The 12,555-nt window shown below is 46.8% G+C and overlaps 1 protein-coding gene and 1 long non-coding RNA gene across 3 annotated transcripts in view; one reads left to right on the forward strand and one right to left on the reverse strand.

Moving 5' to 3' along the window:
• LOC135907145 (serine proteinase stubble-like) overlaps positions 1-12,555 on the forward strand; it is a 140,671-nt gene that overhangs the window by 102,551 nt on the left and 25,565 nt on the right. The gene's annotated exons all lie outside the window — the stretch shown is intronic.
• On the reverse strand, positions 8,688-12,005 carry LOC135907146 (uncharacterized). 2 transcript variants are annotated; one of them, XR_011513856.1, is made up of 5 exons: positions 11,681-12,005; positions 10,472-10,619; positions 10,289-10,369; positions 10,154-10,213; positions 8,688-9,642 (listed from the first exon to the last, which is right to left on the reverse strand). It is a non-coding gene; the product is annotated as an uncharacterized lncRNA (long non-coding RNA). The 2 variants fall into 2 exon arrangements; XR_011513855.1 differs by having other exon boundaries at positions 8,688-10,213.

Raw genomic sequence — 12,555 nt, forward strand, 5'->3', positions numbered from 1 at the left:
ACTACAGAAATTTCTGTTGTACAACAGGATTTTTCTGTAGTAACTACAGATTCCTGACGGAGCGACAGACTTTTCTGATGTACAACAGACATTTCTTGTTGTGACTACAGAAGTACACTCTGTCGTATGTCTGTTGTTACAACAGAAAGCTGGAGCTCTACAACAGATTTTTGTAGTACTACAGAAAAATTTGTCAGCACAACAGGCACCCTGTTGTCTCAACAGAAATGTTCCTGAAGTAACTCAAGAAAATTCTGTAGTGCTACAGAGAGCTGTTGAAATACTACAGAAACCTATCGTGGCAACAGGCCCCCAATTGTCACAACAGAAGTGTTCCTGAAGTAATGCGACAAACTTCTGTTGTACTACAGAGAACTGTTGGTGTACGACAGAAACTTATCGCTGCAACAGGCCCCCAATTGTCATAACAGAAGTGTCCCTGAAGTAATGCGACAAACTTCTGTTGTACTACAGAGAACTGTTGGTGTACGACAGAAACTTATCGCTGCAACAGGCCCCCAATTGTCATAACAGAAGTGTCCCTGAAGTAATGCGACAAACTTCTGTTGTACTACAGAGATCTGTTGTTGTACGACAGAAACCTATCGCCGCAACATGTACCCAATGATGACAACAGAAGTGCACTGAAATTATGCGACAAGCTTTTGTAGTGTGTACTACATATATGTAGCACGGAGTTTAGTTTTGACACATAACCTACTGTGAAGACATAACTCAGTTTAAAAATTCCCAGTTGAAAAAGACAACAGGAATTCCTGCCGCAACTACAGAAATTCTGTTGTGCGGCAGAAGTTCCTGACGTTTCTTAATTGAGAGACATCTCTGACATTACGACAGAGATTCTGAAGTCGCAACAGAAGCATTCTGTCGCGAAGGCCAAGAGTTATGAAGTCGCAACAGAAACGTTCTGTCGCGACAAGAGTTCTGAAGTCGGAACAACAGCTTTATATCGTGACAGCGACCCCGACGTTACGACACCAATTCTGACGTCGCAACAGAAACATTCGGTCGCGAGGGCCAAGAGTTCTGGAGTCGCAACAGAAGCGCCTTCCGTCGCGGCCCTTTAAAATTGTATGTCAATTTCAGATCGGTGATGTACACTGCACTTTTCTCTTGCGCGGTTTTCAATCGCGCTTCTCTGAAGCCGGCAATGCTGATAGCACGGACACCGGTATTAAAGTCGACGTGGCCAATACTTATAATTGTGCCGTGACGACGCGGCACCAGCAACGCCCTGCCGGTCTCCTTAAAATCGGCCGCTGATCAAAATCGTACCATCTGCGGGAATGGCTGCGCATCCGTTTTGTTTTATTTGGTAAAATGTGGCACACAGGCCTGTGGACTTACATGTGATGTTACACTGACACATTAGCTAATTTCCCAGGAATATTTCCCAAGCTTATGCGAAGCGGAAAAGAAGTTTTGGGTTGTTCCACAAAGTTGCGTGAAAGGCTGTCTCGCTCGGGTCACATTAATCTGGTACAGCGCTGCCGTGAGAAGCCAGTATGCTGTCAGAAAGAACACTCATCCACGAATGTTTATGTAGCTATTTTGCATTGAACACAAGAATTATATGCGCGCTCGAAAGTGTAAAGAAAGAGCGACAACTGTCGAAATTAGCAGAAACAACCCTAACAGTCACCGTTGCCTATTTCTGAATTTCTCATTTAATATGGATATCGTACATCAAAATCGATGTTCTAGCACTCCATGATGTACCTGTCGATGGTAAGAACACTCTTGGTCGTCTAGAGATGCGGCACCTGACGCGGTGGAGCGATAGCGCATCTTGACCCTTAAAACGCAAATGTAAACACCAGCGCATCAGCACATTGTACTATTCAAAAGGCCAAAAATTTACTCTCGGAGAACATGTGAGCGGTGGTGCAGTGGTAAGATGTCGTGCTCGGAATCGTGCGGTCGCAAGTTAGAATCCTGGCCGCGGACGTTTTTTTTTTAATTTTTTTTTCACTTTTATATATTTTTTTTCGGTACTAACAAATTTACATATCCTTAAGGAGGTCTCTGTCAAATTTTAATTAAATAGTGATCACGAACTACAGACCTTTCTACTACAGGACGTCACACTACAGACAACAGAACTACAGGCAACAGAACTACAGGCAACAGAACTACAGGCAACAGAACTACAGAAACAGCGTCCCAAAATACGACAGACTCAAAATTTCCTGTTGTGTTTTTCAACTGGGAAGTGTGCTGAGCACGAGGTCGCGGGATCGAATCCCGGCCACGGCGGCCGCATTTCGATGGGGGCGAAATGCGAAAACACCCGTGTGCTTAGATTTAGGTGCACGTTAAAGAACCCCAGGTGGTCAAAATTTCCGGAGTCCTCCACTACGGCGTGCCTCATAATCAGAAAGTGGTTTTGGCACGTAAAACCCCAAATATTATTATTATTATTAACTGGGAAGTGTGGTTGACATGTTTTAGCGTTTGAATGTGTTATTGGTTTGTGCTGCAAACAGGCAATAAAGAAAAAAAAAGTCAGTGGTGGTGCAGTGGTAAGATGCCGGACTCGGAATCGTGAGGTCGCATGTTCGAATCCTAGGCAAAGACGTTTTTTTTTCATTTTTTTTACTTTTATGTTTTTCTTTTTGTACTAACAAATTTACATAACCTTACGGACGTCTATGTCAATTTTTCATTAAATATTGATCAAGAACTACAGAACTTTCTACTACAGGACGTCACACTACAGGCAACAGAACTACAGACAACAGAACTACAGAAACAACGTCCCAAAATACGACAGACTGTTAAAATTTCCTGTTGTGTTTTTCAACTGGGTAGTTTGTGGTAGATGTCTTGAGCTGAGCAGACGTAAGGGGTGCTGATATCGTCTGTTCCCCTCTGAAAGACCACTTCAGGAGGACGGGCTGCTTTCAGCTGGTCTTCCGAAGAATGTACCCTAGAGTAAATATTTTTATTAGTTTTAATTAGTTGTAATTTACCACTCCTGTATAGACAAGAACGGCACCGAGAGCGGCGCTGCTGCGCCGGCGTTGAGAGCGCCGCATGCGGAGCAAAATTCTATTAGCCGGTGGTACCCCTCCCCCATCTCTCGTTCGCGCCGCCTTGATTGCCTCCTGCACTGCGCGTGTTTGGGCACGTTTCGCGCCGCGCGCGGTGTGTGCGCGTGGACATTTCCTTCGATGGGCGGTGTACAGTCTCTCTGACATTTAGGGGAAAACTCGAAGCGCATTGCATCGCGATGCGGCGAGCGCTTGAGTCAGGCGGCGGCAGCAGCTCGCGCAGATGCTCGAGGGGCGGGATCTTGAACGGCGTCGTCTGCTACGGCGGCGCACGCTGGCCGCATTGTCGAGAAACGTTCTACTGTCAGGTGCAGGGCGCTGATCACGTCGTTACTGCGTGAAATGAGCCGGTATTCTTTGCTAAGCGTTGCGCGACGCCCACTGATACGCCTCGAATGTAAGTTCATCGCTGCATGGCAGGCATAGACGACGTACTGATTCCATACATTCTTGACGGCCCGTTTCTGGAAGGCGACTATATATTCTAACGCGATAGGACGTCGATCGACACTGCTCGTGCTGTGCAAGAACTGCTAGAAGAGCGCGCAGTCACTCTCTTGGAGCGGCCGCCTCAATCCCCGGGCGCCAACATCATTTAAAATGTCTGGGGCTCGTTGAAAGTATTTCTGGCGAAACATCCTCTCTATCAGTCGCCCGAGGATAGGCTTCGATCCACCATCGTCAGTGACTGAGACGTGCAGCGAATGAACACATCCCTGATCAAGTCATTCTACACTTCACTGCCTTCCAGGATGAGCGCTGTCATCGCTGCCGCTGGGGACATGACGAGATACTAACTGAAGTTCCGAGCGTGACGTGTCCAATTCCCCACCGGCGGGCAGGGTCTGTCTGGTGTAGCGAATGATTATCGAGAAAAATCACTTCCAGCTCATTGTCTGAACCTAAAACGTTCATTTAATCGTGTCCGTTTTTTTTTCATCGTGTTCGACTCCCATTGTTGAGTGCTTTGTTTTCCTTTCGAGTCAAACAAAGACTGAGCACGTTGCGCGCACATCTTGGTGCCTTTTGTCGCTGCTCATTACGGTAGCATACACAGTGAAGAAATATACGTGCACACGCTCAGTACTCCGGCCTTTCGAAAGAACAAATGAACCATGTTGTCAAAAAAAAGTTTGTGGAACTCCATTATCGCCAATGAAGGATCAGAGTGTGGCGACGCACAACGTTTAGTAAAGAATATCAGCTCAGTTCCCGCAGTACCGATGAAATCGATGCACTGCCCCTGACAGTACCACGCTTCCCGAAAATGCGGCCAGCGCGCGCCGCCGTAGCAGACGACGCAGATCACGACACTGCCCCTCAAGCGTGTGCGCCTGCATGCTCGAGCTGCTGCCGCCGCACGACTCCATTGCTTGCCGCATCGCGACGCAATACGTTCCGAGTTTTCCCCTTAGTGTGAAACAAACTGCACACGCTATATTTGCCTTTAAGAAGATCGGTACGCTTGACGATTATTTTTATGGCTGCAATGCGGCGAAAGGGCAGCGTCTGCTTAACCATGTAAGGGACGCTGAGGAGGTAATTGGAAACGACATCGTATGTGCCGCCGGAAAAATCGTCAGCACATACGATGCGGCACATACATACGGCACCTACGAGCTAAAGTCATTTTTGCAGTTTCTCACATTATGTTTGCTACAAATCCGTGTTGTCTCTGATGGCGACAACGGACTTCTATCGACACTGTGCGGAAATAAACAAGATATATCGCTGCATAGCACAAGTACGACATGCGCACACAACTTTAACTAGTACGTCCCCTACAATATGGAATAGAGGCAGCAATGTAGACAGCTTGGTCATTTTTTAACAGTACTCAAGAGACGGAAGTTGAAAGTATTATTAATCATTCCTGCTTCAGCAATGCCGGTGCGACCAAGACGCGGGTGTGTATCGTCCAGTAACCCGATCAATCGGTGCGGTGGTGAAGCGGGAATGAACTCCGGTCATGTTCAATGCATCATGCACATATTCAATTTCTCGGCACGCGTGAACTTCGGCCACTGCTAGCGCATACAACAGACGTGGTTTCCATTCTTAGACAGCGCACACACAAACGAAACACGAGAAAGAAGACAGGACAAGCGCTCGTTTAACTTAAAGTTTTTATATGAATAAAAGGATTATGTACCGAGTAATTATTAATTTCACGTGGGTTACATATAGAAACCGTCATATACTCAGGAGGGATCAATGAACGAGCTCGCTTCGTTTGCCAGATGTTTACTTCGCTCGGCGCACCGCAGTAATCCATGTCTGTCGTCTGCTTCTTTCGTACCATTTTCTTGTGAATCGGCAGAATTTCACTGGTGGCATCAACCTTTTCATGTTTACATTGCTGTCGTGACAGTTAACAACACAATAATAATTTCCGGTCATCCGAAGAGGTGCCGTCGCAAACAAGAGACGTTTCGCGCGCAGCGCGAACTGAACGCGGGCGCGACCGTGAAGGGAAGCGGCGACGGAAACCACCGCTGGAGATGAAATCGCTCCGCCAGGGGAGAAACGAGCGCTGGCGTCTAGGATGAAACTTGGCGTGCGGTCGTCTATTGTTTATGGCAGTGTCTCGAGGCGCAACAAAAAGTGACGTACGACCTCGCTAGAAGGTGCGTCCTAACGCGTGGTTATATCGATGAACCAATTAGCCTAGCAACGAGTAATGATTAAGTAATATGCCTCTATTTTAATGATCCAGGCCATGAGGAAGCGTTGCGTTATCCCCCATGGACAGTTTCTCACCAAAGACGACGAGGAAAAAGCAAAAAGAGAAAGAAACGTGCAAGAAAGTTCCTCTCATGACGCAACAGTGAAATACATTGTTTTATCGCGAGCTTCTGTGCCCTGTACGAAACTGTCGAAATTAGGGAGTGTTAGCAGAGCATGGTGCTCGATCCGCTGTAGTGGTGCGGTCGTCTGCGTGTTCAGTACCTTGCCCCAGCATGCGAACTCCAGGGCCTCTCTATACCGCTCCGTGCAGTAGTGAACTGCATCGCACCATGATTAAGTGACACCGCAAGGGTTACGGAGGCCATCTGACGGTTTTGTCACGCACACTTTGCACCCGCTGCTTTTGTTTTTGTTTTTATTCCGATTATTTAATTTCTTTCGCCATGCAAAACCACGCGCTCGCGATAAATTAGAGGTCTCCGAAGTCGGAGGGCGCGACAGAAACTCGACATCTGGTTTGCCAGTGACGTCATTTCGCGCACCGTCCCGCGCCCCGCAATCGCCGCGGAGACCAACGACCTGCCGCAGGAGGGGCCCGGATTACATCCATTACGCATTATCGCAGTATCCGCTTCGACGGCCCGCGTTTTTCTCCCCACTAGTCGCGCCGCGTTGGTTGACAACAACGCGTCGGACGAGCCGATTTGAATCGCGCTCCCACGAGCTTCCGTCTCGTTCGGACGCCGATAGCAGCCCCACCGCGTGCACGTCACGGCCACTAAGCGGTGCTACCGACGAGGCTGCACGAAGCGAACCGGTTTACCTTCTTTCTTTACGCCTCCAGCGGAGTTCTCTCGGCCGCCGCCAGATAGCGGCACCATTCAAGAAGCGGCAATGATTTGCAAGACGAGCCAGCCCTGAATGCTGCCAGTAAAATAAAACTCACCTGTTCAAGCACTTGCGGCAAGGCAGCGGAGAAAGTAAGCAATGATCAAGAAATGAAAAACGCATTTATCACGCGAGCTGCGTGTACATGCTGTTGAAGTGTATCGTGGGTGCGTCGACTCGTGCAAGTCGTCTTCCCCGAACTCTCCCGAAGCCATGCAAAGAAGCGCTCGAGAAGGCGTGGCGCATCTAGCGAAAGAGGCGCGCAGGCGGCGAGAGACGAACACACGCACATACACCCACCCACAAAAAAAGATGCACACACAAGCACAAACACAAACACACACGGAATATATCAGACAAGAAAAACAGCGAGTCAACACAGGTTGACATCAAAAAAAAAAAAACAAGGTCTTCATGGGTGCACTAGTATTGGCAACTCAAATCAACATTAGGGGGCGCTGCGGAGCCTGACCCGGTCTGGCTACACTGTGCAGTATGGCGGCTTTACGGAGGTCCCCGCGTACGCTTTCCTTGGTGAAAACATTAAGTTTGTTGCACTGCGATGTTAATTCGCGCTGTTTTGTGGGGGGAGAACGGGTAGTGGACGTCGAGCACCTCATTTTAGTCGGCACCAGTGGTACAAAGAGTAATTAAGTAGAAGTGGTCGCGCGTGTGTGCAAACCTCCGGCGTGACAGCGGACCCGCACGAGATTGTGGTGAGAATCGCCGACGCATTCCGGGACCCATCGATCGTGGAGGCAAAGTGTTCGTGCACTGCTGGATTGTCGCAAAAGTGCAAGCACATCTCGGCTGTTTCTCCTGGCACCTTATCCTGGAACATTTGGTGTAGTTGTCAGTCCCTTTAACGTTTCGTCTCTACATTGCGTTTCAATGCTGTTCATAGTGCAAAGATCGTAGTAAAGTGGAATGTTCATGTGCGTGCACCGTTGTAAGCAGAAGAGATCCTATTATGTGCCGAACTGCAACTTAGCTTCACCTTGTGCTGTGGCGCTTGGGGTTACCTATCACAATACATATCCTGCTTTTTTTCTTTTTTTTGCCGACATGACTGTTCGTTTCCTATGGCTCATACGCTATTGTTTCACAATTTGTGCTCGAGCAACTGCGTGATATCAGTGGCGACTCAGGCAGAACTCATGAAACCAACTTTTGTTGTCTTTGTTAGTGCCCTTCTTAAAGGGGCCCTGAAACTGGCATGCCGCATGATATAGATACCACGACCACCACAAGCTCTGTTCGCAGGACGATCAGACAGCCGTGTGTATTTATTGGTCTCTGTAAGTGATGTAGCTCCAGGCGTCCATCTCGCGTTTAGAGAGTGCCACACATGCCTGAACCACAAGTAGCAATGTGTAAAAAAAAAAACTTGACCAGGACCTTGCTACCTTGCCATGCACCGTGTAGCTTCCAGCACACTAGCTGAGGCGAAAGGAGAAAGCAATGCATCAGTGCAATAACTACTAATTCCGCTTACAGTTCAATGATTCGAAAAATTTTTGCAGCAGGCGGTGTCCTTTTGTAGTGAGGTAACTATGATCAGTCGGAAGTGTTTCAGTGCCCCTTTAAGTGTTTGTTAAGTGCTTTAAGTGCATGTTAAACTTTTATGTCACTTACTTTCCATTTATTGATATGTTGATAGTAAGGACAGCTCTATATGCTCTCTGGAGGTCAATAATTATCATTCACTGATGTTAAGTCTGCACAAGTGTCTCCCCATGTTGTATTACCAGTGGTTTAGTTATGCTTCCCAGGACAGCCATTTGCACTGTATTCAACAAACTGGGAAGAAGCATAAATTATGGTACATATACCAGCTGGGGTCATTTGAATCAAACCATTCTTTCAGAGTACTCAACTCTGGTGGCCAAACTTTTTAAATACTCATCGTATGCAGGTTTGACACTGTTCCATGTTACTTCTCATGTTCTGTTTGGCCAGATATACCCTCATATGCTAAAAAGTGCAACAAAAATGGGCTTGAGTAAAACGTATGAGGCAAGTACAGTGAACAAAATATTGAGTGCATGTGGTTTATTTTGTGAAAAAATACAAGTAAGGAAAGGGACAACAAACCGCCATTGAAGAATAACCACAACTCTATGCACACAGATCATAAGTGAACTGCAAATATCTCGGAATACCATAAGATGAAAACTTGCATCAGAATGCGTAGTGTAAATCAGCACTTCAATGAAGAATACAAGTTGCAAAAGAATGTGCATTGCTAATTTACAAAAAGTGTGTTGAAGTTGAAGTCTGCAGGTTTGGCCAATGCAAACAAGTGCAGCATGTAGATCACATGGCAACGACCGTGTCTGAAAAGTATGAAGTGGCTGAGTGGCATAAAAAATGCTGGATTTCCAAACAGAAGACTGCACTTACTCTCAAGGCCGCCACGCTTTGATGGAGCCAAGGTCACACGCACAAATGCCTCTATGCAATACAGGCTACTTGCAATATCGCCAGCCATGGCACGACTTCAGGTGAATCACCTAATGCCGAATATGCAAACGCGCCACTGGAATTCATCTTTTGGTGGCACAGCCACAGTTACTTTTAAAATTTCACACATCAACTGAGCAGTCTCTGCAATTATGTTGCTACATGTAGTTAGAGAACAGTTAAAAAGGTGACTCAAGAATGCAGTGGAAATATGCTTCAATTTCACCAATGTCAATGCAATTGTTTTTACACATAACTGGTGCCGTCCTGAAAGTGGATGAATTTTTGTGTAGCACGTCACACGAGCATTCAGAACATCGAATGATGGCAGGCCTGTGAATGTATTTACGTCGCTACTATTTATCGTGTTCACAAACTTCTGTGGAAAAGTACCCGATGTCACTTGGGCAGCCTTGCTTTCTGTAAGCCTTGTCCGTGAAGCCATTTCTAGTAGGAAATTTGCCACGTCTTTTTCTTCTCTTGAGTACTCTGCCATTAATGTCTGGAGGCCAGGTTGGCAAGCACATTCCTGTCACAAAACAAAAGCAAGAGTTGTAATGTCTGACATATCTGACGCGAAATGCAGCTTCTTTTTGTCATTCCAATAATGCACGTCAGTGTATTAAATTCAATGTTGGAAGTAGGAAAGCCAAGCTTTTTGCATCAGTTAATTTGCACCCATCACACACCACAATCCTTTCACGAATTAATCCAGAAAACATGCTGCCGGCTAGGTAAAGACAGCTACCACATCACAAATATATAGAAAAAATAAATTGCCATATTTGCTATGTCCTTGTCCCTTATGGTGTTTGCAAGGCTTTGGTCAATGCTGTTAGGGGATGGGAAATCGTCCTGCAATGTCAGATAGAGTTCAGTTCAAGAAACCAGTGGTTAAGCAATGTGTGCACAAGTTGCAATTAATGTGCACCCATCACACACCACGTGCTACAATGCTTTTACGATGTAAATCCAGAAAGCATGCCACCGTCTAGGTAAAGACAGCTACCACAACACATACATATACAAAAAGAAATTACCATATTTCCTTTGTCACTTATTTGGTCCATGCTGTTGCGGTCAGGGGATGGGAGATCGTCCTGCAATGTCAGAGTTTAATCCCAAGGAATTAGTGGTGAAGCAATGTGTGCACAAGTGGCAGGCAGCCAATTTACCATGGTGGTCGTGCTGACAGGTGCATGGGGCAACACCTTTGCTTCTAATGAGGAGGCAACAGTTTCTTTGCTTGATTCATTCTGTAATGCATTAAAAGGTGTTGACATCTATTGCATGCTTGTAGACATGGTGTATGTACCATAAGCATATAAGTGCTGCACCATGTAGTCAAATTAACTTACTCTGGCTGACCGATACACACGTCGGCGAAGTCTTGCCAGTGAAAGCTCTTTCATATGAGCATCCTTGTTCTCATCATAACATGACGTCCTTGGCAGGTTTTCAGTTGGTATTGCATTTTTTTCAGCCGCTGTCTTTGACATGCTACATCTGAAAAAATAAATGAATTGTTTATGCTTTGTTGTGCCTCAATATGGGCTGCACCCAGAATTTTTTTTCTTTTTACCTCAGAAACAAAGCCACAATATTTATAAAAAAGCATTTGCAAGGAAATGAAGCACGGTTTGAGTGTGCAAGGCTATGCAACGATGTACACCGAATGTAGCATCTGCAAAACGTAGTTGAAAGCTGCTCATAACACAAAGTACACAGGTGCAAACACCACCACATGACCGGAGTAGTTAGGCCACTGAGTTGGGGATGATTTAATAACACAGATAAAGCTAGCTTAGGTACTAATACTGCACATACATATGCGACACGTCAGTAGACGGCGGACGCCGTAAATTTTCCTCGAAACTAGCAAACGCGTGTAAAATTGACATGTGGCTGTCGCGTAAGTGGCAAACTTCTGCAATGAACGCGATAGGCTCGCCGTCGGTGCGAAATACCAGTGTCATATGGCCACTCTTGAGCACGTCGGAGATTCTCAAGTGCAAGTGGCAAATTCGTAATCAGTCGCGCTGGGAAGTGCCCGCGTGCAGTGCGCCTGTGCTGCAAGTTCATCCGCACCACGCATGATATTTATTCCGCTTTAGCATGCCACATACGTGGCACGTTTACACTCAACACTTCCCTAACTTGCTAGTACATCATTCGTAAACATTTGAATCTCCGACGCCCGTATAAGTTGCGCGAGACGTGCTGGGCATCAAAAGCCTCCCGAGTTACAGCCGGGTGTAGCCAACGAGCGCAGAGGTGACGTTGCTCGCAGAAACCGCTGTGAAGCGTCGAACATGAGCTCTAATTACAGCCAATGTGGTTAACGAGTGCAGAAGAGACGTTCCTCGGAGAAACCGCTGTGACAGGTCTCGAACCTGTGCTCGAATTTCGCGTTGCGGCTAACATATGCAGCAAATAATGCATATCCCAATCGCCAGTGCCCGCAATGCGAAACGTGTTTACATAAGGTGACACAGTGACATGTATAATGGCCACGCACAATGGTCATGCATTAGGGTCGAGTTCACAAGTTCACAATAGTGTCTCACCTGGTAAGGAGAAATTATCCCGTGCAAAATGCCGTGAGCAAACAGTCACTGTAAGCGTCACAGCCTTGCCGATGCGGAGGTTAGCGATCCACCTGGTTCTGCGGCTTCAGCCTTTCCACTCGGAGGGAAGTGCGTGAACGGAAATATCGCGGTCCTTCCATCTCGCTGGCACGCACCGAGGAACACAGCAGAACTGCTTGGCCGTTCGCTTTTTCTTTGCTAGCAGCTTCATTCTTCCGTCCGCGACAGCAGCCTCCACGGCACACACGGCGACTGGACCTCTGTATTTCGTTTCTCCCTACTGCCGCTAGGTGTCGCATGAATTGCTGGAGTTGCGAATACCATGTGTTTTGCTCCTTAGACTGCACTACCTTCGGTGTCAGCCCTTATTTTTCGCCGAGTAGGACCACACTTCCGGCTCCCGATTTAAGTACGCGCCGTTTGAACGACCACTCCTCCACGGGTTTAGTTTCGGACTTAATGCGCGAATTATGCATTATTGTATTGCTCCGCACGTAACTCTTGGCTAACTTGGTGCATCTGTTTCGTTCTAAACTTCAATTTGACGCCCTTTTTCGTTGTGCTACGTGCACTCTGAGTAGGCCTCATACTCCCTGATTTTGATGAAAGTGGTCGGAAAACGGGAGTCCGAGACCCAGATCCTACAAACCCTCAAAAGATGTGAAGTCACCAAAGCAGACCTTGTCTTCAAAACTCATATTTAGGGCTTATCATAGAACAACACTTTGCTGAGTTGGGCTGCTGCAATTTAGCAGATTGGATATTGGATAATTTACCGTTGCAGAGGTGCTGTAACTTAAAGCGTAGATTCTGTGAAAATGTTGGCGGAATCTGGACAAGCGCCATCACATGAT

The sequence above is a fragment of the Dermacentor albipictus genome, chromosome 4, assembly GCF_038994185.2.
Source record: "Dermacentor albipictus isolate Rhodes 1998 colony chromosome 4, USDA_Dalb.pri_finalv2, whole genome shotgun sequence".
Taxonomy (NCBI): Eukaryota; Metazoa; Arthropoda; class Arachnida; order Ixodida; family Ixodidae; genus Dermacentor; species Dermacentor albipictus.